The sequence below is a fragment of the Nomascus leucogenys genome, chromosome 14 (genome assembly GCF_006542625.1).
Source record: "Nomascus leucogenys isolate Asia chromosome 14, Asia_NLE_v1, whole genome shotgun sequence".
Classification (NCBI taxonomy): Eukaryota; Metazoa; Chordata; class Mammalia; order Primates; family Hylobatidae; genus Nomascus; species Nomascus leucogenys.
Window position 1 is genome coordinate 22,759,992 of NC_044394.1, and position 25,673 is coordinate 22,785,664.

A 25,673-nucleotide genomic window follows, 5' to 3' on the forward strand; every position below is an offset into this window, starting at 1 on the left:
GAAAACATCATCCTACGTGTTTATGGAATGAATGAGTGAAAAAGAAAGCTGGAAACATGGTGCTAGATTCCTCCCTTATCAGCCAACCAAAGTGTCTTTGGCAGTAGACTTGGATATCACATATGGTATAGAGATATCTCTACCTGCTGGGAGAATCCATCCTTGGCTATAGAAAGCAGAAGTACACTACCCTCAGCCCCACACATGTGCATTTATTGCCCTTGTGTTTGGTCTTGGGTGTGGCTGGCCCATGCTAGTTCCTTATCCAGGAGGCAGGCATTGTTGGCCAACAAGTTGGCCTTAGTTGGCATATCATCATCACTACCTAAGTCAGGCTGAATGGTTAAGGCATTCTAGCCAGCTTATCAAGAAGTGACCTGAGTCATGGGAAATGATATCATAGTGAGAGACAGGACTAGCTGGATTTCCTAGGCCGACTAAGAATCCCTAAGCCTAGCTGGGAAGGTGACCACTTCCACCTTTAAACATGGGGCTTGCAACTTAGCTCACACCCAACCAATCAGATAGTAAAGAGAGCTCACTAAAATGCTAATTAGGCAAAAACAGGAGGTAAAGAAACAGCCAATCATCTGTTGCCTGAGAGCACAGCAGGAGGGACAATGATCGGCATATAAACCCAGGCATCCAAGCCAGCAACGGCTATGCTCTTTGGGTCCCCTCCCTTTGTATGGGAGCTCTGTCTTCACTCTATTAAATCTTGCAACTGCACTCTCTTTTGGTCCGTGTTTGTCATGGCTTGAGCTGAGCTTTCACTCACCATCCACCCACTGCTGTTAGCCGCCGTGGCAGACCTGCCCCTGACTTTCATCCCTCCAGATCCGGCAGGGTGTCTGCTGTGCTCCTGATCCAGCGAGGCGCCCATTACTGCTCCCGATTGGGCTAAAGGCTTGCCACTGTTCCTGCATGGCTAAGTGCCTGGGTTTGTCCTAATCAAGCTGAACCCTAGTCACTGGGTTCCACGGTTCTCTTCCGTGACCCATGGCTTCTAATAGAGCTATAACACTCACTGCATGGCCCAAGATTCCATTTCTTGGAATCCGTGAGGCTGAGAACCCCAGGTCACAGGACACGAGGCTTGCCACCATCTTGGAAGCAGTCTGCCACCATTTTGGAAGCGGTCCACCACCATCTTGGGAGCTCTGGGAGCAAGGACCACCCGGTAACAATAGGCCAACTACTATACTGATAAGGTATGAAAGCCAATCCTCTCATTTCCACCTTAGACATTACATGCTGTCTATTCATGAGTGGAGGTTGGAGAAGTACAAAGGCAAAAAAAAAAAAAAAAAACAACAAAAGGAGCAGAAATATATCTAGAGTGCTTAGAGGTGACTTCATCAAACAGTACTCTCAACTTTTAACGTGCACATTAACTGGGGATTCAACTTTTAATGTGCACATGATTCTGATTCAATACATCTGATGAGATGGCTGGGATTGTATGTTTTCAAAAAGTTCTCAGGGGATGTGACTGTTTCTGCCCCAAGAACCACACTTTGAGTAGCCAGGGTTTAAATGATATTTTAGCACTAACACGGAGGAAAATAAAGTAGCCCCCCGTAAGCAGCTAGGGCAGAAACTGATCAAGAGAGACACAGGATGCTATGCAAAGCCCAGATCTGACCTCCAGGTTTGGACACAAGTCCTCTAATAAAGGATGTGGATGGCAGTGACCAATTAATGTATACTGGACCTGGTTACTTGAAGGATCCCACCATGGTGGACTTCATGGTTCTTAGGTGCCTTTAATTTTTTGGATCCCCAAACAGAGTAATTCTGGGACAACTTGAAGCATATACATTTGTAAACATAGATATAAAGCAAAATTTCCATGGGTCAGCAGGCTCTTTAGCTGTGATTTTGATTTGGAATATAAAGACTTTTCCTAGTGCTTAATGCAATAAAGAAATATTTATAGTGAGAAAATTGAATCTACTTAATTTTTGAAAGTTTAATTTTATAAGGTATACATTATAATGAGTATTTTTGTGTGTGACAGAGCCTAGAAGCATTGTATTTGGATCAGCACTTAAATTTTAAAATAAAATACAAACTCTACACTAATATAGATTTTGCCTTCTGTAAAGTATGTTCAAAGTAAAAGTTGAAAAAATATGACATAGAGAAAGAGACATAAGAACTAGAGAGTATATAATATAAAGTGAAGCAGATAAGGCAAACTAAAAGAAGGATTTTTACAGGGGAAAAACAATTTCATTTTATTGTAAAGCCCTAAATGAATAAAAGAAGACTTTGAATGTGAAGATGATTAAAAAGACAAAATCATTAGCTAAAGATATTTACAAATTTAGACTCTTTCATTTTGATTGTAATTTTAATTAGCTGGACACAGGGGGAGAAGAAAATGAAAGCCTACATCATCTACTTACTCTTTAGATGGCATTCCACCTTAATTTTCTGCCTTTCAGTTCTTAATTTTCTCTATTTTTGTTCTAAGTAATCCGGTTATCAGGCTAAAGTGATTTTTTTCTCAGCCAGGTTTAGCATTCAGTATTTGCGTCTATGAACAAGAAAAAGTTCGCCCCATTGCTTTAGTTTTTATTCTTTCAATAGCAAAAACTCTCTACAGGTAACTTTTTTCAGTCTTTTGTTTATTCAGCAGGGGGCTTCGTGTACCATGACAGTTAGATGGCTAATAACAAAGGCTCCTATTTTCAAAATAATTATGCTCTGTTTACAGAGTTTTCCACAAAATTTACTCATAAAATTTAGAAGGCAGTAAAGCCTTAAAAAGCTGTAGTTTTACTATTCATTAAAGCCATTTTTCTATGTACAAGCAAGTTGTTTGTTTCTGTATCTGATAAAATGGAAGCCAAAAATTCAGTATTAGTTAAGTTCGGGATTTAAGTATACGTTAATAAAAATTTTAAAACTTACATTGAACACCTCTGTTTAGAATAACCTACTTTCGAAAGAGTTTATCTTCAAGATATTATCTGGCTTTTTAGTAGGGCTATTTATTTAGCATTTGTTAAAGAAAACAAGGCTGGGTGCGGTGGTGGGCGCCTGTAATCCCAGCTACTAGGGAGGCTGAAGCAGGAGAATCGCTTGAACCCGGGAGGTGGAGATTGCAGTGAGCCAAGATCCTGTCACTGCACTCCAGCCTGGGTGACACAGCAAGACTCATTCTGAAAGGAAAGGGAAGCAAAGGAGAGGGGAGGGGAGGGGAGGGAACAAAATTAGCATAGCTAACCATGTATTATGTGTTGTTCAGTTTATCCCCTCTTCCAAAACATATTCACTCAAATAATGTAAAGGAACAATATTGAAGCATCTTGAGGTCTAAGGATGAAAGGCACTATTTAAGTGGTGGTGACAATTATTATTATTATTCTGCCATAGATAAAAAGTTAAAATTGGCTTTTAAAACTATTGTGGACAATTTCATTTTGCTTCCCCATAAGTCAGAAACGATCACAGTACATAGTTCTCAGCACATGAGCTATACACTCAAACTGGAACTAGTAGGGAGTATAAAAGGAATTATCCTAGTAATTAAATACCCACAAATAAAGCATTAGTTGCCGATCGTAGCCAACCAGGGTGGTTGTTAAGGGACAACTAGAAAACTCAGCTCTACCTCATTAGTTGTCTTCTGTCTAAAATTCCAAAATATATTTATATTTTTTAAAAAGCCTTTCTCACCTTAAAATACAAATGTTCCTTGAGAGACATGATGCTTTGAAGCTTATAATTGTTGCATTATTTTATTTTATTTTATTTTACTTTTTTACTTATTTATTTCGAGACGGACTCTTACTCTGTTACCCAGGCTGGAGTGCAGTGGTGCAATCTCAGCTCACTGCAACCTCCACCTCCTGGGTTCAAGCGATTCTCCTGCCTCAGCCTCCCAGGTAGCTGGGGTTACAAGTGCGTGCCACCATGCCTAATTTTTGTATTACTAGTAGTGGCAGGGTTTTGTCGTGTTCACCAGGCTGGTCTTGAACTTCTAACCTCCAATGATCTGCCCAACTCAGCCTCCCAAACTGCTGGAATTACAGGCATGAGCCACCACACCTGGCTAGTTGTGTGATTTTAATGAGTATGAGCTCCACATATTTTCTAGACAAAGAGTTTGAGAATAGGGTAGAATAACAGAGAGGAACTAAGAAGTTGAGAGAGAATTAGAGAGAGTTGCAAGGGTGAAAAATCTGCAGAAAATGAAATACAGGAGCAAAAGAGACGAAGTTCCTAATCTTGTCCAAGAATGTGATAAGAATTAACATTAAAATTATTAGAAAGTGTCAACAAGAAATGCCATAAAATCCCTTTCTCTGGAAGTCTTTTAAAATAGAATAGTTGGGTCTTTCCAGCATGGTTTAGATGTACTACTGAATATAAAGTGATGACATTAATTGTCCTGTCTAGGATTAATATCTCTCTGAAATGCATCATACCTGAAATGTCTTTTCTTTAATGCAATATTGGGATGTTTTACCAATTTGTTTATAATTTGGATATGCTGTAGCAGCGCTGAGATTTTATTCCAATATTTCTTGTCTTGCTACTCTTGTCCATTTTGCCCAACAGTTATTGCTCAGTGTTCAGACTCTTGCTTCAAAATCAACTGAACTGCTTTGTTAGTATATGGATTTTTGAGGCCCCATCCTTTTTGGGGGGTCAAATAACCCAATTTGTGAATCCTCAGGGGCCTGCTAAGATGAGGGAGGGACATGTTTTCAGAGTTAGAGAGTCAAACAGAGAGTGGCAAGGCAGAGTATTCTCCAACAAGATGATATTACTGTCACCTGGTGGGGGTCCCCACCAGGTACATTTCTCAACGTGGGTTAGGTGTGTACCCTCCAACTCTGTAGCACCCTCCACCACTCTAGTTATAACACTTAGGAGCACTGCATTGTATTGTATTGTTTAGTTGGGTAGCCCTTCTTAGCTCTCATATTAATAGAGGGCCATGTGTTTCTTGTTTACTTTTAAGTCTCCAGAATCTAGTTCTGTTTCTGAAACATGGCAAGTGCTCAAATAATATGTGTTGAATAAAAGAATAAATCAATGAATAAATAAAGAAGTGCTGGTCGAGTAAATTAAAAAGACACACAAAAAAGGAAAAAGAATATATGTATCTTGCTAGCAAAATGAAACAAAAACAATATCAGTAACTAACAACTATTAAATTCTTATTATGTGTCAGGGGTTCTAAGTACTTTAAATGTCGTATTTAATTAATACAACTGTATAAGTGGAATGCTATTATTATTAGATTTTTCAGAATAAAGGAAGGTCTAGTTACTTGCCCACAGCCACACATCTAGTAAGACAGGACTAGAGCTGAAACCAAGGCAGCTGGACTCTTGAAACCATGCTCTAAGCTATTACTCCATGTAATGTAGACAGTGGTAAAGGTACTGTGCTAGGAGTGGTGGAGGATGCTAAGAATCAGCTCCTGCTTTCAAGGGGGCTTACGATAATTAACAATACATGTTTATCTGAATAATTTGCTCTCCCTTTTTCTTTGCAATTTAAGAGAAGAGAGAAAGAAAACAGGGAGGCAAGGATGAAGAAAGGAAGAAAAGAAGGAAATAAGGAAGGAAGGGAAAAGGAAGGAAGGAAGGAAGGAAAGAAGGAAAGAAGGAATGATGGAAGGAAGGAATGGAGGGTAGGATGGGGAAACAGCCCTAGTTCTTCAGCAGGTTTTTGATCCAATTTACGTCTGTTTGATTCTGTTCCAGAGAAGGAACAGTAAATAAAAAAACTCTCAAGCCAGCACTTAAACCCACAAAAACTTTTCACCATTCTTTGAGTATTAAAAAAAATCCAACTTCTAACACAAAGAAATGATAAATGTTTGAGATGATGGATATGCCAGCTACCCTGATCTGATCACTGTACATTATCTGTATTGAAACATCACTATGCACCCTAAGAATATATAGAATTCTTATTTGTCAGTTTAAGACCGTATTTTTAATGGGAGAATTCGTCTCTATTAGAAAAAGGAATCTGTCCTTTGTTAATAACTTGAAAGAAAAAAAATTTGCTGCCAAAAAACCCAACACATACTTTGTATGTGTATAATATATTTACATTTATATGTATGTATAATATATATTTCATTTTTTCCTAGACTAATCTTACACTACAAATTTCAACATTACCACCATAGCATTTACATACATTCTAAAACTATCCAGTGATGTGGCATAAAATAGCTAACTCATTTTTACTGAGGATCATAAAATCTTAGAAGAATTTAGTTTGAAATCTCTAAACAAAAATTGCAAAAGTTAATATAAGGTAGAAAAAGAGAAATAAATTTTGACTTACTAGAGAAAAGGGTTCAGGTGCAGGATGAAGCATATCAAAGGCATATGAAATGTCATTACTTTGAAGAAAATAAAAGGATGACAAGTTTAGAAAATTAACTATCAAATTACATTTTTTTTAAGAGGGGCAGTTAAAATGTTGATGAACAAATATAAGATGATGACTCAGGGGCACTAAAAATACAAAATGTGTGGGTTTTACTAGATAATACAATAAGTACTGGGAGTTTCACTTTATAACCCGTCGTGATTAAACAGCATACTGCTGAAAATGCAGACGTGATACTACCATAGTAAAACCAGCCTTTTAAAAGATGTTTCTAATTAAATGATGAAAAATCAAAAAGAAAATGTTGAGAGAAGCCATTTTGAAGATTTTATTAATGGTGCATTCATGGAGAGGGCTTTATTAGATTTGAACTAGCAAATGCTAATGCTAGTGTACAAAATGATAGATAACCATTTTTCCCCTTAAAAAGTTATTTCTTCTAGGGTAAAAAGTTTGTTTGTAATATAAGCGTCCTTTGATTCAGTTAAATTCTAGTAATGAGGTACTTGACTATTTGAGTTAATAATACTTTAATTAATCCTGTATATGATCTAGATGTGTTTATTGTTGCCATTTCTCACTCGGAATTTTACTCCTAAATAGAGGACTCCTTTTAATATTCAAATAGCTTTTATCAGGAGTCCAGAAGTCATTAGTTTTACTCGATATTAATACCAAAACATCAGGTGTAAATTGATCCATTATAGAAGCTCTTGTTAAATGCTTTCTAGTCAGAGCACAGTGGCTCACACTGTAATCCCAGCAATTTGGGAGGTTGAGGCAGGAGGACTGATTGAGCCTGGGAGCTTGAAACCAGCCTGGACAACAAACACAGTGGGACCTTGACTCCACGTGCATCTTTACTTCCAGCTACTCTGGAGGCTGAAGTGGGAGGATCACTTGAGCCTGGGAGATGGAGGCTACAGTGAGCTGTGGTCTTGCCACTGCACTCCAGCCTGAGAGACAGAGCGAGACTTTGTCTCTAAACAAATAAATAAAATGATTTCTAAGGAAACCCAGGGAAGACCTAAATTAAGATTAACCCATGAAATATATGAATAATTCCAGAAGATGAAAGGTAGATTTCTTGTTTTGAACACTATTATCTCCTCATTCACCTGGCTAATTACTCATTATCCTTCAAAACTTAGCTCAAAATTCACCATAGCTGGGAACCTTTTCCTAATTCCTTCCTCTTTTGGCTTCTAGATGCTCCCCTATCAACTTGTGGACATCTTGCTCTTTGCAGAATATCTCTTACCTGCAATTATAAAATCTAAAAACTCTAAAAACCAGAAGCCTTTTTGTTTGGTGCAAATTTATTTGGGGGTAAAACTTGACCTATAAATTTATTTGCAGAAATAGTAAAATATTTGTTTGATTATGAGAGTGCTTCCCCAGACCATACAAAGAAGTTAGCATAATATATGGCATATGCACACTATAGTTCACCCTTGGTATCCTTGGGGGACTGGTTCCAGGAACCCCTACATAAAAATCCTCAGAAGCTCAAGTTCCTTATATACAATGGCATAGCATTTGCAGATAACCAACACACACCATTCCATATACTTTAAATCATCTCTAAATTATTTAAAATACCTAATACAATGTGAATGTTCTGTAAATAGTTGTTACACTTTTTGGAAATTTGTGTTATTCTTTATTGTTGTATCATTATTATTTTTTCCCAAATATTTCTAATCGTGGTTGAATCCACAGATGTGGAACCCACAGATACAGAGGACCAACTGTAGCATTTTTTTAAAAATGCTCTCAGATTTTAGAGGTTCCATTGAGGCTTGGGACCTCAATGCCATCTCACAATTCTTAAATTGCATCCTACCAGCTCCATTTCCCATTTGGATTCCATGACTCTTCAACATCTTATCATTTTCTTTAACTTTCTTACCCAAATGGACTTGCCTTCTATTTTGCAGAAAAAATGAAGCCATGAGGTTTGAGATCCCAACCAATTCATTGGCCATCCCCTGCCCTCATGACCACTAGTTGATCTATACTTGCCATTCATTCTTAGTTGCTTTTCTCAAGTCTCAGGGGTGTAGGGGGAGGGAAGTAACATATTTTTCTCACCCATCACAAGAGTCGTGGTTCAGGCATCTATAATAAAAGACAGACTGAGAAGCAAAAAGCTTACAAATGTATTTAATATAAATTTTATGCAACTCACAAGCTTTTGGAAATAAAGACCTAAAGAAGCAGAAAAAACAATGTGATATAGTTTGGCTGTGTCCCCACCCAAATCTCATCTTGAATTGTAGTTCACATAATCCCCATGTGTAGTGAGAGGGACCCAATGGGACGTAATTGAATGATGGGAGTAGTTACCCCCATGCTGCTGTTCTCATTTTAGTGAGTGAGTTCTCTTGAGATCTGATGGTTTTATAAGGGGCTTTTCCCCCTTTTCCTCAACACCTCTCCTTCTTGCCACCATGTGAAGAAAGACGTGTTTGTTTCCCCTTCTGCCATAATTGTATGTTTTCTTAGGCCACCCCAGCCATGCTGAACTGTGAGTCAATTAAACCTCTGTCTTTTATAAATTATCCAGTCTTGGGTATGTCTTCATTAAGAGCATGAAAATGGCCTAATACACTCTCTATTTTATATTTAGATTTGATTGAGAGTGGATAACAGTATAGAATTATGATTGGACAAAAGGAAGTATGATCTAATGGTAACAAACCAGGGGGAACTTAGTAAGACCTGTTTGTACAAATTCTTCTTTGTATCTCTGTGTCTTCGTTCTTTCCTCTGGGTATAGGGAGGACCCCTCTGAAATGAGTGTCTTATGACCTACTTTAAAGGATGGTCAGAGAATTATTTTATAGTCTGCTTCAGGGGAGAGCCACAGTAGAAGGTCAGAAAGACCTTCCTGCTTCTACTCTTTTCTCAAGTGCCAAGGTGCCAAATTTGGGGATGGTGTGTCCTGAACCCTGTCAAAGGTTAAAGTCTACTTCCCCAGTTTAAAACCTACATTTCTTATTCTTTAGATCTTAGTACTTACTGTCTACTCCAAAATTGTACTCTTTTGTTATTTCCATGCTTTATTTTCCCTTATATGTTTTTATTGTCCTATAAATATGTTTAACTGTCTCCAAGTCTTAAATTACACCCCTCCACACCAATCCCACATCCTATGCTGTCTCCTACTTACTTCTCCTACTCTCCTGCATTGCTTTATTAGCTGCTTTTAAAGAGGACATAATTCTTGCTTCCTCTATGACTTTCTAATACTCAAACTTCCTGCAATTAGTTTCTGCAGGGACTAGTGTTGGAAAAAATTACCAGTGATGTCCAGATAATCAAGTCCAATGGTCATGTTTGTTACCTATCTAAATGAATCCCCCTATGCCATTTAACACTATTGACATTTTCTTGAAACTCTCTACCCTTTGGTTGACATTTTACTGTTATTTCATTCTCTTCCACCTCTGTTCATTCCTTTTTCATTTCTTTGGGATTATTTCTTCTTGCCTGTCTCTTTCATACTGATGCCCCACAAAGTTCCAGTTTTTACTTACAGTTATTTATTTTTTTCTTTTATAAATTCTTTGTGTAAATGTGTGGCAATCTCATCGTTTTCATGACTTCAATTCTTACTTATAATGCTAATGACCTCAATGAATGTATCTTCAAACCTAACCTAGTCCCTCTCCTTTATATTTATAGATGCAACTGCCTATCAAACATACTTCTTTAGATGTCTTATAATCACAATATATGTAACATGTCCTAAACTGAACTCAACTCCCACTCCCACCCCCATATTTCTTATTTATTCCTGCCACATCTATAGCAATGATGCTATATCCAAAACACAATCTAATTTTGTTAGATTAACCTCTGCTTTTTTGTTAGATTAGCCTCTGCTTAACCCTTCCTGGCTCTTCATTACCTAAAATCAGAACTTCTTAACTGGTATATCATGAGACCCTCCCTGATCTGCACTTCCTTACCAATTTCCCTGGTCTCATCTCTAGCCACTCCCAGCTTCATGGTTTAAACATTAGGAACTCTAAGCTGCTTATAGTTTTCCATGTTCTCTATGCTGTTTTATGATCTGCACGCTTGCTCGTGCTTTTTCTACAGCCTGAAATGCTATTCCAACTTTTCTTACTCTGTATAGTTATTAATCTTTCAAAATCCCAGACATTATTTCATCTAGGAAACAACTTTTATTGACCAGTGATTTTGAGAATAGGAAAAGCCAAAGCGATTTACTTCCAAAGGCAAGATCTGCAAGCCTAGTGTTGGGTGATTTTTATTTTATATTTTTATTTATTTTGTTTGAGACCGAGTCACATTCTGTTGCCCAGGCTGGAGTGCAGTGGCACGATCTCAGCTCACTGCAACCTCCATCTCCCAGGTTCAAGTGATTCTCTCGCCTCAGCCTCCCAAGAAGCTGGGATTACAGATGCCTGGCACCACGCCTGGCTAAGTTTTGTATTTTTAGTAGAGATGGGGTTTCACCATGTTGGCCAGGCTGGTCTCAAACTCCTGACTTCAAGTGATCCACCTGCCTAGGCCTCCCAAAGTGCTGGGATTACAGGTGTGAGCCATCGCACCCAGGCCAATATTTTAAATATCCTCAATGCTCCTTTGTGGGTATTTCAGAAGCGTGCAATGATTATTGAGGGCTCATTCAAGAACAGCTGTTGCAAAAGCAGTATTTTATTCTTCAATACTATTATGATAATATATTTGCATACCTAGCTCTTTCTAGGTTTTGTTTCCATTTCCTTACATCTTTCACTTGGGAACAAAAAATGTCTAGGTGTGAAGTAGATTAACTGTGCACCAGTTACCAAGTAGTCTGAGTCCAGTGAGACAGAACACCTCCACACATAAGTTACATGAAGTGGGTTTATCAGTTATAGATAGGTAGCAAGGGACAACAGAAGCCTTGGGTTCATTACCAGTTATTCTCTCAAGGCTCAGGAAAGCTGCCTGGGGAGCATGGAGTCTCAGCTGCAGGTGTCCCACTTCTGCCACAGCTGAGGGTCTCCAGAAAGCATCTAGCCCTGGGTTTTGTACCTCAGGAACATGTGACACTCTGGGCTAAAGCACTGAAGGACATCCTGTCTCCAGGATTGGACCACAACAGAGCTTGGGCTATTCTGGTGAATCCTTTCCTATCTTAAGATGTTGCATTTCCAGATCATTCTACAGTTATTCTTGAGAACTACAAGAAAGAAAGGGGGAAGAACTTGGTTAGTATAAGGCTACTTGGAGAACTGTTCTACACTAGGCCAAAAGTTTGTCTTTATGTCTTTCTCTTTTTATATACATATAGCTAAATCATTTCCAGAGTTGTACGAATCTGTAATACCACAAGCAGAGTTTGACTGCATTTTCCCCAACACTGAGTATTTTTATTAACATTTTCTTTTACTCTTGTTAATGCTTAATAGTGAAACAGAGCAGAGTATTTTTGTGTTAATTTGGATAATTTGCATACTCATGATGCTGTTCATTTTCCCATATATTTTTTATTAGTGATAGTTCTTTGTTTTGCCATCATAATTTAATTTTCATGAGTTCTTCTTGTTCTCTGAATTACCATCCTTTTTAAATAGCATTCTGTTTATACCTTATGGTTACAGTATTTTCTGAAATATTTGTGAGGTATTATTGAGATTGTTTTTTTTTTCTTTATTTTCTTTAGCTTGAACCCTATTCTTCTTTGATGGTCATTTCTTTCTGGTTGTACTTCTTGATCATTCTCTTTCGTAATACATGCTTCACTCAATTCCAAGTGATTCCTTCTTATCCGTCGATGTTTCAGAATGTGACAATGAAAATAAGTGACTGTGTGCTGTGTACATGAGCAGTTTATCCACTGGCATGCTTTGCTTTAGGGTGAGTAGGGTGAGTAGGGTGGAGGGTGAGTAGGGTGGAAGCCAGCCATCATGCTGGGAGGCCCTAAGGCAACAAAAGAAGGCTTTGCTCTGGAACAGCCTTATCATACTCCTGAATTCTTCCCAGAGAAGTGGTTCATTTTCTTTGGAAAAGGAAACACTGATTTTGTTTTCTTTTTCACTTGGGAAATAAAAGCTTGACTTCTGAGGATTCTGCTTGCATGTGTATGTGTATGAAGGAGAGGGTGAGATGGGGGTGGAGAGAGACAACAGTGACTGAATTCCTTGTACACCCTGTCTATGAACCCCTGTCTTTAGAGTCCCACGTGTCATTCATGGGGTTTTGGAGGCCAGCTTCTCTCTGGGGCTCAGTAGGGCAGATCAGTCAGCCCGTTCTGTACTTTCTAGGTTCAGGCTCCCCCTTTGCTCTTTCATCAGTAACCACTCTTTCACCCACTTTCTATCTTGCAAAAATTGGTTGAAATTTCTCATCCAGTATCTCTTTATTATTATGATATTTACCTGGATTTTCCTTCTGGGACATTGTTGCCCACATAATGTGCTTTTTTTTTTTTCCCCTCAAATTAAGATGTTTATAGTTTTAATTCATAGGCTTTTTAAAACTAAGGAATTAACACATTTAAGTTCATATGTGATACAAATATTTTTGTCATCTTTTTACTTTGTTTTATTTTGATGTAAAGAAAGTTTTAAATTTCATGTAGTCATCTCTCAGTCTTTCCTACACATATTTTTCTTCTATTGAATGTATATTTGGAAAATTCTACTTATTTCAGATATTTGCTTCTGGTAAATTACATGTTCCTTTGGATTTTCAGTGTTTTATTTTTAATAATAAATATTTTATCTGTCTAAATGTATTTTGGTATATGGCAAATTTTCAAGCCTTTTTGTTTTCTTTTTAGTAGAAAAATTTTTTTCAAACAGAGTCTTAGATGGAAGTTTAATTTATAAAAATTGGAAAGTTGGGCCGGGTGCGGTGGCTCAAGCCTGTAATCCCAGCACTTTGGGAGGCCAAGGTGGGCGGATCACGTGGTCAGGAGATCGAGACCGTCCTGGCTAACAGGGTGAAACCCCGTCTCTACTAAAAAAATACAAAAAAATTAGCTGGTCGTAGTGGCGGGCACCTGTAGTCCCAGCTACTTGGGAGGCTGAGGGAGGAGAATGGCTCGAACCCAGGAGGCGGAGCTTGCACTGAGCCGAGATCGCGCCACTGCACTCCAGCCTGGGCGACAGAGCCAGGATCCGTCTCAAAAAAAAAAAAAAAAAAAAAAATTGGAAAGTTGACCAGGTGCAGTGGCCTGTAATCCCAGCACTCTGGGAGTCTGAGGCAGGAGGATCGCTTCAGCCCGAAAGCTCGAAACCAGTCTGGGCAACATCATAAGACCCCCCTTTTTTAAAAAATTAAAAATCAGAGGAGCACGGTGGCACATGCCTTTAGTACCAGCTACTCGGGAGGCTGAAGTGGGAGGTCACTTGAGCCCAGGAGGTCAAGGCTGCAGTGAGCCATAATCACACTACTGCACTCCACTCCAGCCTGGGTGACAGAGTGAGACCCTGTCTCAAAAAAAAAGGAAAGTGGAATGGTCTAAGTGAATTTGTGTGAGAATGAAAATTCAATCAGTCCATCTGATTCCTTCAACCATGGTCCTATATTTGAAGTATCTTTAGTTTTTCAGAAGTAAATTTAAAAACAGTGGTTGGTATATGGTATAAAGTAAAAGTCAAAATTGATCCTATTCCTGAATTGCCAACCAATTATCTAAAAACTAATTATTGGTAAGCCCTTTTTTCCTGATTGAGTTGGAAAACGCCTTTCATATATTAATTTACTACCCATCATAGATTCTATTTTAGGGATATCATTGACCTCTCTGTCTACTTTTATACCAGAATTCTACTGTTTTAATTAGTATAGAGTTACATGTTTCCATTTGTAGTAAGGCTGTGTGTTAGTCTACTTGCACTGCTCTAAAGAAATACCCGAGGCTGGGTAATTTATTAGGAAAAGAAGTTTATTTTTGCTCATGGTTTTACAGGCTGTACAAAAAGCATGGTGCTGGCATCTATTCCTGGCAAGGCCTCAGGAAGCTTACAATCATGGTGGAAGGTGAAGGGGTCGTGGGCATTACACATGGCATGAGCAGGAGCAAGAGAGATAATGGGAAGTCTCAGAATCTTTTAAACAACCAGATCTCACATGAGCACAAAGAGGGAGAACTCACTCATTACTGTGAGGATGGCACCAAGTTATTCATGAGGGATCTTTCCCCATGACCCGGACACCTCTCACGAGGCCCCACCTTCAATATTGGGGATTACATTTCAGCATATTTGGAGGAGACAAACACACACTATATCAAGCCAATTCCCTCTTTCTTTCTTTCTCTATCTTTCTTTTTCTTTCTTTCTCTTTCTTTCTTTCTTTTCTCTTTCTCTCTCTTTCTCTCTTTCTTTCCTTTTTTCCTTCTTTCTTTCTCTCCTTCCTTCCTTCCTTCTTCCTTCCTTCCTTCCCTCTTTCTTTCAAATCATCGTAACTTATATTTTCAAACAATGGTCCTAGTTTCCTGCTTTGCTCTACCCTATCTAGTCAGGTGCACAGGGAAAGTCAGGTCACCTACACAAAATGTGGTCAACCCATACAATCTTAGGGGTATTGATATTTTAATTCTGTAGTTAATTTTAGAACCATTTTTACTGATTTCCCTGTATTACAGCATTTGACTCATTTGTCTTTCAAAGACTAGTAAACCTTAATTTGCTTTAGCAGCTCTGAATGGATTTTTATTGTTTCTTACGACTGCCTTTCAACTCATGTAATTTGAAAACTAAATGCAAACTGTAAAACTCAATCAATCTGGTAGTATTCTTTTAATATCAATTTTTATATAATTAGCCTCCAAACTGTGTTCAATTACTAACAATTAATCTTATGCACTTTCAGGGACAACACTAATTTCACACTTAGCAGCATTTAAAAGAAAGGTAGTGTGAATACCATAGGGAAAAAGTCCCTCCTCAAGGAGTTATGTTTTATTATCACTGACTAGAGAATAAACGTGCTTTCCCATTGCAGTCTACTGTAGGGGCCCACATTTTCTTTAACTGTAGACCAGGAGAATTATGTAACAAACACACAAGCAAAATCACACATACTTTAATTACAGTTTTCAGTGAGACAGCTAGCCTTTTAAAAATGATCCTGAATGTTCTATGTTCTTTTGACAATTTTCTCGAGTTAGTATTTTTATCAATGCTGTATGGTTAATTGCCCCATTAAGGCTGACTGTGAGAAACCAAACAACGGAACCATGATGGGACAAAGAATGAGAACAACAAGAGCTGAAGGTAGAAAATTGTAGAAAACTTCTTATCATAGAAGAAATGCTGTTAGAAATCAAGAAATTCCCCAAACAGAACGTAGTCAGTGCTTAATACATGTTGTAATATGGAATAGCTTTTTAAATATTTATTACTGACTTTTTTCTTTAATAGTGCCAATTTCCAATTGACAAATTACACTCTATCTTAATACTGACATCTATATGTAACTCCCTTAATATTTGCTATCTAAAGATCATATCATGTCTGAATCATATGAAAGTAGTTTTTTTTAAATATCACTTTAGTTTCTTCTAATAATTCAAGGTCAACTACAATGAATAAACCAAGGTTTAAACTATTTCCTAGCGTCAGAAATATAATGAATACATGTTGGATTATATGACTGGTATTTAGCAAAAGGTGCACACGTATCTGTTTACTTTGGTATTTCATGATTTTGACCTTTTAGGTGCTTCTTGTTAGTAATTGGTTGATGAGGAGTTGTAGCCAATTTTAATGTTTGTAATTCATACTCAGATATGCAAATTGATGAGCACATTATAAATTTTTAAAATTATCAGAACAATTTATAGTGCAAAGTGGCATTGCTCCAGGGGCTGAGCAGTGGCCTGGGAACTCAGAGCTGTGCATTTTAATTTTGATTAACTCTCAGTGTGACCACAGGCAAGTGCCTTAATCTCCCTGTATCTTGGATTATTCATCTATAATATGAATGTAACAATTTTCTTGCTGTAGCTAAAGTGAGGAATAACTATGAAGCATAGAGTGGCTTAAAACTAAAGAGCACTATATACATCACACAAAAGACCAATATGAGGCTAACGATTTTTTGGGTTTAATAAACATGTGTCATGTCATTCACACAAAGATAAGACAAATGGCCCAACAGGAAAACTATGGAAATCACCATATCTCAATCTAGAAATTTTATTAAAATGTACTTAGCATAAGAAATAAACATTTGTAATGGTGTCAGACTTATGTGGACATTCATTATTAAATAAACTTTATTCCTTATTCTGTTTTCTTCAATGCTATATACATCTTTCAAAAGTATAATAACGAATTTTAAAATGCTTTACTAGATACAGTCTTTAAAAGAAATCTTTCTTTTTCTCTCGCTAACAATGAGTAGGTTTCCATTAGGCATTTTAACTTTACACCAGGAAAACAAAAATTATACAAAGGCATTCAGCTTAAACTAAGACGTTAGAAAACAACACTCAAATTCACAGTAATTCATAGCAAGGGGTAAATCTGTATTTTTAAACTTACCTAGTTTTTCCACCTGTTAAATAATATACTGTATCCTGAGAGCCACAGATACATAGGTGCAACTGGTGAGTTGATGATGGAATTCGAGTCTCTTTACTTTTCCATATATTGAAACATCAATCTTTTTTGCTTAATAAATAGTTCTGCAACACTGAATTTCAGCAGGGAGGCCATTCTCCAGTTGTGTATGAATACAATTTGAGTTCTAGTGTCTTCCCAAGCCTCCCTTGCATTGGGAAGCCAATATTTAGAAAGCTGTAGCAAACTAACACCTGTTAGACATAAATCACATGCAGAAATCTACAACTGGACAAGCTCAGGAAGATGTAATAGATCAAATCCATGAAGAACCTCACAATGAATTAGGAAAATCTTAAACTTAATCCTATAACCTGACAGGCAGTCAGCAGACTGACTTATGGAGAGCTATAATGTGGGAATTAGAATGAATGCCAGATGGCTTCTAGAAGTCAAATTTGAGAGAAAAAAAAAAAGAATAAACTGCATTTGATGATAAGCACAGGGAGGGAGGCTGACAAGGAAAATGCGGTCACAAAATAACACACAAGGATGAGCTAATATTTTACACTGTATTCTCTTTCTTTTGTTTCTCCCAGCCAGCTTGACAGAAAGTAGTAATATTTGACTAGTCACAAGCCTAATACCAGATGCCAGTTTGAACAGGTGCAAAAACAAAGAACAGAACACTTGCATTTGGAACATCAGCTCTTTATGTAGTCCCTGATATGTTTTGTGGGAACTCACCTACTAAGTTTCTTATTGCTATTTCCCTGATTGGGAGAAGTTCTATTTGATGAATACATAGCATATTCTGTTAGTTAATGGAAACAATTAAATAGGGGGAATGACCAATTCATCTGGGACTTAGTCTAATTCAAACAGTCCACCATCATGAGATGATATCAGTGCTGGAATTTTAAGATCACCTGGGTAGAAGAAAATGTGCCTGTTACCTGTTACAATTACCACGCAATTGTAACGCGTTACAACATTCTTTTACTTGTGAAAGATAGTGGAAGTTGGCACTGCCAATTATCAGTGTTAAATGTATGACCAATCAGTATGAAGGCCACAAACAAACCAGCAGCTTGTTCCATAGAGTCAGTTGGTAAATTGGATGCAGGAAGACAGAGGAACACACTATCCCTCCGCTGTAGGTGGTCTCTGTTTCATTAGGTTTCCAATTGATGTTGCTGCACAGTAATCCAAAAATGTGTGATGGGAACATCACTCTTATTTTTCATTAACACTCCCTCACAAATGTGTTGGAGGCAGGTACAAAACAGTGATTTTGCCAGGCTTACTTTTATCCTTTTGGAGACTATTTCTTATCCAACATCGCTGCTGGATGCTTCGTTTCTCCTTGTTTAGAATCACCGTAGTGACTCAACACTGTTTGATATGATCAACTTCCTTTAGGATGCTGTGGAAAGAGTGAGAGAGCTGCTAATCTTTAAAAGACAAGTGATTTAGGAAAATCAGCTTATATATAATAATGAATATTGACATGACTACAAGATAGGTGAGAAAAGAAAAAGTAGAGATGATGCCTATTGTTTCAGGAAATCTACCAGCAACGTATAAAGCATGGAATTTTTGAGAGATCTTAGAGATCATCTTGACTGAATTCCTCATTTTCATTTTATAAATGGGGGAATTGTGGCTCATACTGGCTCTAGCTTTTGCAAAGCAATGCAATTACTGGCAAAAGCTAAGTATGGAAAGCAGAATCTATGACTTGTGCTCTATTCAGTATACCATGTTCAGTCTATAATATGTGGATGCAGATAACTACAAAAACTACACAATTCACATCTTCTGCTTCCTTAAGCCTATATCGTAGCTTTTATTAATATAATTTCATCAAGTTATTATCTAAAATATTCTTCAATTTGTAATTTTTGGAGAAATCATTCAGCATTATGCTATAAGTAGCAGTGTTAATTTCCTGGTAGAAAGTGTTACACTTTTTAGGTCGATTTCCTGAGACATTAGGTTCATCTGTTTTTCTTTGTATTACCTAACTTCAATTCCTGTGTTGTTATTAGCTTGAAAGGCTGCCCTGAATCCTCATCTATTGATGGAGATGGTGTCATCTTGCCTTGATTGTATCCAGAAGCTTCATCCCCAAGATAAAGGATGGACACCTCTCAGATGACCAGCTTCTTTTGCTCGACTCTAGAGAAGGTTGCTTTCTGCATTCTGGCAACTGCTCTCTGTCTACATGATTAGACTAGTTGGTTGCAGTGCTTTCTGGAGCAATGAAAGGATCCAGTGCACAGGGCTTAACTTACTGGGCACAGTCTCTAAGCCACCTCCGCCTGAATGGGTCCCCTGTTTTTTTTCTTCTGCTCTTGAACCATATCGCTGTTCCTTGTGCTCCAGGGAATTTCTTGCTCTGGTAAGTGGAGAATCACCATGCCTCAGTCATAGGCAACATATACCCAGAATGTTGAATCATGACACTTTTTTTTGCTCAGGATTATTTATCTAGCTACTTTGATAACTAATGTAATCATTCCAGAATATGAATCTCAAGAAAAAGAATGACTGATTTCAAACTATTTAAAATTATTCAGAGTACTTGATATTTTATTTGTACAAATACAGAATAGTTTATAGATACATCACAGTTTGCTAAAATTTTCCCGTCAGTCTTATATTTATTTCTTTACCACAAATGCTAGGAGTAAATTTATTCTATTCATTGTGATTCATCTTTGTTCTATTTTAAGAGCATTGAGCCCTCATCACCAAAAAGAGAGTTCTAGAGGTAACAGTAACAGATACAGAAAAAATACGTAGCAGGTTTTTGTTGTGTTTTCTTGTTGTTGCTAAAAGTCATGCGATTAACCATATCCTGTTTCTTATAGTAAGGGTAAATAAGAACATGCTAACCAAATAATAAAAACAAATGGTAAGTATACTAAGTGCATTACGGTGCTGCCAGACAAATGTTAATTTCATTTGTAACATTCATCTGTCTTCTTAAAGTTGCTTGCAAAGTTATCAGAAAAAATGTAAAAAACTAAATTATTAGTCAATTGAGGAACTTAAAAATAAAAAATGTAATAGCCACTCAGTTTCTTCAGAAAAGTGTTTCTTTGATTCCTATCAATACAAATATTGTTTTTATGATATGATTAATGGAATGATTTAAAGATGGCTCTTTGTCATGCCACTTTGTTTAATGACATGTATGTATATTTTTAAATGTATCTTAATGAAATTATACATATATATCTATTTTTTAAGGATAATGTTCAAATAATGTTACTTTGCTTATACTCTTTGCTTGAGTAAAAGGATTTATTGTGCACAGAGTGTGCACGGTGTGGATTAAACCTTCTGCTCTTATTAAAGGATTTCTCTATCAGGGCTGTATCTTTTATGAAACCTTAACATCCCCAGGCTCAGAGTTGCTTGGGAGGCAGTCAGGTCTAAAACAAGTGTTTTTGAAAATGTAATTCCATATTGACTATGATATTAAAACTAACGAAAACTCAACTGAGAAAATGAATTTGGAGTTTAAATATTCAAATAGTGGAATTTGGGGTGCAGCTATGTTGCCACAAAAACACACAAAACATAGGATTTGCCATAAATGATTTATGTCCCTTGTGGCAATAACAAAATAAGAAAGAAAATATATTTACATAGTGAAAAGTTAGAGAATCAGTTAGCACCTGTAAAGCTGCAAGTAACAGAAAACTCAACTCAGGAATGTCCAACTGAGAAAGAGGATTGATTCTTCAAGCAAAGAAAATAAAGAGGTAGGGCAAACTTCAGGGCCACTTGATCCAGAGACTTCAGCTTGCCTCGAGTGCTTTTCTACCTCTCTAGTCAGTTCTTGTGGGTTTCAGGAAGGGCTCTACCCCATGGCTGCTTCCCACTGTGGTGAGATGATGCTTCCAGCTTCAGTGGGAGTCCATGCTTCTTCAATTCATGGGAGAAAAAGTTTTCAAGCAAGTCTACAGGACTGTCCCAGAACTGGGAGTAGCGTCAACTTTCCCTAAAATTATGGATTATATAGCAAAGGGGTATGTAAGGATTATGTAGGGAAGGATTATGTAGATATGTAACACCCCCCAACCCACAAACACAATTTCATATTTATTTTTCTTTTAGATTCAGAGGGTACATGTGCAAGTTTGTTCAATGGATATAGAGTGCAATTGTAAGATTTGGGCTTCTAGCATACCCATCACCCAAATAGTGAATATTGAGGGTAATTTTTAACTCTCGTCCTCCCCTCACCATCCCCCATTTTGGAGTCCCCAGTGTTTATTATTTCCGTCATTATATCCATGCGTACCCATTGTTTATCTCCCACTTATAAGTGAGAATGTGTGGTAACAAACTTTTATTTCTGAATGAATGGGGAATCTGATAGGTAATCAGTATTACTGCATTATAGAATTAGACAGAATTTTCAAGTTAGATTTCACATGTACCAGTGAGATATATTAGCCCAGTGCCCATCATTTTAGTTAGGAAAATTATCAGGGAATCTAAAACCTTAAATCTTAGGATATGAAAGGAATTCTATTACAGTAATAATAATAAGAGATGTGTAAACTGAACCTTATAAAACAAGAAATGTTGGGAAAATATAGAGTCATACATTTATTAACAATAATATTAAGGAAAGTTATATTAAATACTTTCTATTTCTTGCTGGCATCACTTTAAATTTTCACATCCAATAACTCATCTCAGTGTTTTTTTCTTCTTTCTTTCTTTTTAGGTCATGAAAAAAATGGAAACTCTCTCAAGGACTAACAATCAGAGCTGTCTGGTTGACAAGGGACGTTATGGTTGCAAGAACACCCTGAAGCAAGGATTCTACATCAAAGATTCAGGGGCAATCTGAGTTTGCATTTAAGATCCTTCTGCCTATAGCAGTAGCTTATATGTTATGTTCAATTGACATATAAACACTGTGAAGAAATATTCTATTACAACCTCTAATAACATTAGTATTGTGTATTTCATAATGTAATTGTAGACAGAAAGTTGGTATATTTAATTCAAATTATGATTATTCTTTAAAAACAAAACCTGAAAATTCAGTTTATCTACATAATTGGCTTAAGTATTTGTTGCATACCTGTTCCATACCAAGCAATAAGCAAGGTGTTATAAAATAAAACATACAAAAACTATGTCCCTTTTTACAGATTAATTTTTACCATTTTAAGTAAGAAATATAATCTAATGCCCTGAAGAGTTATTCAGTTTATTTTGGGAATATCATTACTTTGAATAGAAGATTTTACAAAAATAGATTATAACTGTGAGAAATTCTCAAAAAAATTAAATGACCATAATATTCTCATCTCAGAATAAGAGAAGTGATTTGGCTTAAGCTGTGGAAAATAAGTCCTTTAGAATCCACATTTCCAAGGAGTTGCAGTTGGCTTTGCATGTAGTGGCTACTCCTTTATAAAGCATACTTCTGTGTTCAAAGTCTGTAGCTAGGGAAAAGCAAATTTATCCTTTAGCTAAACAAAAGTTCAATGATGAGAAAGAAAGTACAGGAATTTGTGAGTATCTTTTTTCTCTTCGTGCTTAGGGAATGCATGTGCATTTCTGCAGCAAATAAGAAAATTAAAAGAAAGCATTCTCCTCAAGAATCTTTCTTTGAATTTCATATGTAGACTCAGAAAACAGTATTGTTAGCGCTATTTATTCTGAGTAATACTTTTCAGTCAGATGTAAGCTGTTTTTCAATGTTTTGTTTTGGGGAAGGGTGTACTAATTTAACTAAAACTTTAAAAGGCAAATATAATGATTACAGTGAAATATGTGCTTCTGAACTAAATTTTCTGTTTGGTCAAATATCATTTGGATGGAATTTTTTCCCAGTCTCCATTTTCAAAATCAGTATAATTTGTGAAAAACTCTTTTGCTTATCAATATAACTAGACAACTAAAGTTCTAATCTGTCTAACACCTTAGCATTTTAATTTGTATTCATCTCCCTGTTGGTGATATATTGATATTCTTGTTTAATTAGTGGTATGAATGATAGAATTTGAGGTCTCAAATTATTTGCCAAAGTCACTGGGTTAACTCCTTAAAGCTGATCAGATGGGCTTTCTTTCTAACATCCTATTACAGGAGGTTTTTGTAAACTAGTGTTATAAACGATTATTTTTAGTTAAGAGAAGCCCCAGGAAAGATTAAAAAAATGGAATAAAGACATTCCAGTTCTTGATCTTATCTTTTTCTCATCTCAACCTTTAGAGAGTCTTGCTGGAAGAACACAAGGAAAGGCAGGAAGGCTTCTTACAGATCTTTGAGACCTCCTTCCACTCAAATCCCAGGGGAGCTAGAACGCTATACCTCTGTGGTTCAAAAAGTCTTTGGACCAGAAAAGGGGCCTTTATCTGCCAACATTTCAAACATATTCAATCAAATATTGATCTAGAAAATCAGTTACTTTTTCCTCTAGCAAAGAGATTAAATTAGTACTACCTACTGAAGGCCTACACATGGTCCTCGGGAAGATAATGATGGTACCCTAGGCTATTCCTAGGATCAAAAGTTTATATGGACACCAAACTGATTTAACGTTTTCTGTAATGCATGGAGACAAAAGGGTGAAAGATCTGCTTGCCAATAGTAATGTGCTGGAGATTATCTCATGTGGCGAGTCCTTGCATCAAGAAGCCAGGTTATGGTTTTCAAATCCATCTCATCTCTGAAAATAAAAGAAATGGAACGTGGCCTGTTTCACCTCACTGAAAGGTTTTCATCACCAGAAATATCTGATGCCTCTTATTCAAGTTGACAGTAGCACATGTTCCTCTGACTCATAAACAGTCCTTCTCTCTATTGTGTCCTGTTTCCAAGAAGTACTTAATGTTATGTTATTAAAGAACAGGAGGTTTGTCTGCCTGTTTGTCCCCAAATAGGAGGCTATCAAAAATGACAAAAAGCTTTCCAAATTGTAAAATCAGTTGGAATTTCATGCTTAACTTATGAAATAATGTGTTCAAGTTGGTGTGTGATATAAAAGGTAAACTTTAGCCTCCACATACTACACAATAGGGACAGCTCAATTTTAATTAGAAATTTTAGATTGCAGAGAAGCTCGTCTCTTCCAAAGTACCTATGATTTATTTATCAGTCACCTTTGTACTCTAAAAAAAAAATGAGTTTTTTGAGTTGTCTTTGCGTTTACATTCACCTAATCAAGGAAACAAGAAAAGATTACATATCTTACAAATTATACACACTCAAATCAAAATTTCATGAGTTAGTAAAAGTAGGAAAATAAAACATTACCCTTTTTCCTATGGCAACAATGGCATCAGTATAACGAACCTATTAATTAGAAGCTAATGTTGTAGAGACTAGACATACGAAGAGTCATTATACTCAGTAAAAAACAATAATCTTTCAGGTTATGAGACTTTAGTTGTTTGACACAAAGGTTAGATTCTTAGGTAAGATGGGGCATATTTTGGAAATGTGGCTTTGGATTTTTATGGCACTGGCCATAATACATTTATTATTAAGAAGATTATTTCAAACATTGTCATCATGTGGTCACTCAGTTGTTTTGGCTGAATTGACTGCTAATGCAACCAAATCAGTTCTCTGAATTCACTGTTGTTTTCAGCATCATGGCAATGCAGTCAAAGAATTATGGAAATTCTTGAGCAATTACTCTATGCTAGCCACTTTGCTAAGTGATGAGAATATAGTGATGACTAAAGATATACATGGGACCTCCTCTTAAATAACCGAATAATAAACACAATATTACTTCTGTAATAAGTGCTGTGAAAATGAGGTACAGACATCTGCTGAACACCTGGTTTGTGTAGGGCATTTTGATTATTTCATAAACTAATATAGAATCTTGTATGAAGGTTGAAAAGATTAATTGCAAGTTTAAGAACTAAAGACCTCTGATTTCACAGGATCCTTGCATGGAAAAAAATGTCAGAAGGGTTCAGTTTATGGCAAGCTTAGTAGAAGACTGTGGTGTGATATGGCTTTCAAAATAACTCATGTAGCTTTAGTCCCATTAACAAAGCCCAGGGTATAGATTAAGGAAGGAAAAGGTATTTGTGTAATTGACACCAGTCACATGTAGTGGGTTCCATTTCCAGGAAGTACAAATTAAAGTGGATATTAAAAATCTGGTGATGTCCACAGGAGCTGAATCCACATGATAAAAGGTCCAGAAATCGTGTCTATGAGAAACATTTGAATAAAATGGAAAGCTTGGCACAGAGAAAACAAGGGGTGTTATGATGGTGTCTTTAAATAATTAATATGTTGTCATGGAACATAAATTAGATAATGTATAGCCATACGTGACAGATCTTAGACCAACAAAAGGGAGGAAGTTACAAGTTTAGATTTAACATTAATGATGAACCTTTCAACAATAAAAGCTGGTTGAAAATGCAATGAATCACTTTGTAAGGCAGATTCCATGGCATTAGAAGTATTCAAATGGTGGCTTGAATAAAGTGTTTTTAAGAAATGCTATGGAAAGTTTTCTTATATTTATTGATACATCAGACCAAATATTTTCTAAGGTTTCTTTCAACTCTAAATTTTTGTGGTTTCATGTTATAGTTATTAGAAAAGCTCATCTTCTAGAACACGCAAATGTAAAATTTTCATTCCTTCTGCAGAAATTTAGTGAAGGTCTATAATTGTGGTAAAATACGGATAAATAACACATAATTTCTGACCTCAAGGTATTTATCATCTTGTGGAGATAACAAGTGCTTG

General features: G+C 36.6%; 1 long non-coding RNA gene across 1 annotated transcript; it reads left to right on the forward strand.

The window, feature by feature from the left end:
• The first annotated feature begins 905 nt into the window (after positions 1-905).
• LOC115838216 lies at positions 906-21,811 on the forward strand. The gene is made up of 3 exons (XR_004033233.1): positions 906-1,211; positions 18,962-19,314; positions 21,661-21,811. It is a non-coding gene; the product is annotated as an uncharacterized LOC115838216 (long non-coding RNA).
• Positions 21,812-25,673: the final 3,862 nt, after the last annotated feature.